This window comes from Morone saxatilis, unplaced genomic scaffold, assembly GCF_004916995.1.
Source record: "Morone saxatilis isolate NCDOM2014 unplaced genomic scaffold, NCSU_SB_2.0 Contig9, whole genome shotgun sequence".
Taxonomy (NCBI): Eukaryota; Metazoa; Chordata; class Actinopteri; family Moronidae; genus Morone; species Morone saxatilis.
Genome location: NW_023340268.1, coordinates 3,633,749 through 3,634,363, shown reverse-complemented (window position 1 = coordinate 3,634,363; position 615 = coordinate 3,633,749). Strand labels below are relative to the sequence as shown.

The window sequence follows — 615 nt, the reverse complement described above, 5'->3', positions numbered from 1 at the left end:
CATTTAACAAGTGTTTGCTCGACTTACCCGAGTCTCCCGGGGTTTTCATCTTTGTGGTCGTCTTCGGTGTGCTGCTTCAGTCTCTCCCCCCCCCTCTTCCCCTCTTCGTCGACTGGTTTAACTTTCTGTAGCCTTTAGCCGAGTTAGCTCCCCCGGTGTTGTTCTCACAAGTGGCTCTCGTTAAAAAAAAAGAGAAGCAAACCCGATTATAAGCTTTTTAAAGTTGTTTTAAAGACAAAACCCTCCTCCGGTAACTTCACACGGGTGGCGTGTTTCTACCTCGACACATCGGCGTTTGCTTTCGATAATAAAAAAACAACTTTTGTGCCCGGGATATTGTTCTTAAAGAGCTTCTGGTGCGTAAAAGTTTCCCCCGAGCCTCGTTGGAGAAGAGCGGACGGACGGAGCGGGGGAAGGAAATCCAGTCACCCGGCTCTGAATGGCGCAGCTCGAAGTTTTTTTTTGTTTTTTTTTTCCTCGGAGGAGTCGTGCAGCCTGTTGGTCGGTAAGTACGGGAGCAACGGAATGCGACGAGTCTAAATGTTCATCCCGTTTGTTGCAACGATGTCGCATGGTCGATTCCTCCTCCACATCCTCCTCCTCCTCATCACCATC

At 49.3% G+C, this 615-nt stretch overlaps 1 pseudogene; it reads right to left on the bottom strand.

Annotated features, from left to right (window-relative positions):
• The window catches only part of LOC118342630, a 37,497-nt pseudogene extending 36,882 nt beyond the window's left edge, over positions 1 to 615 (bottom strand).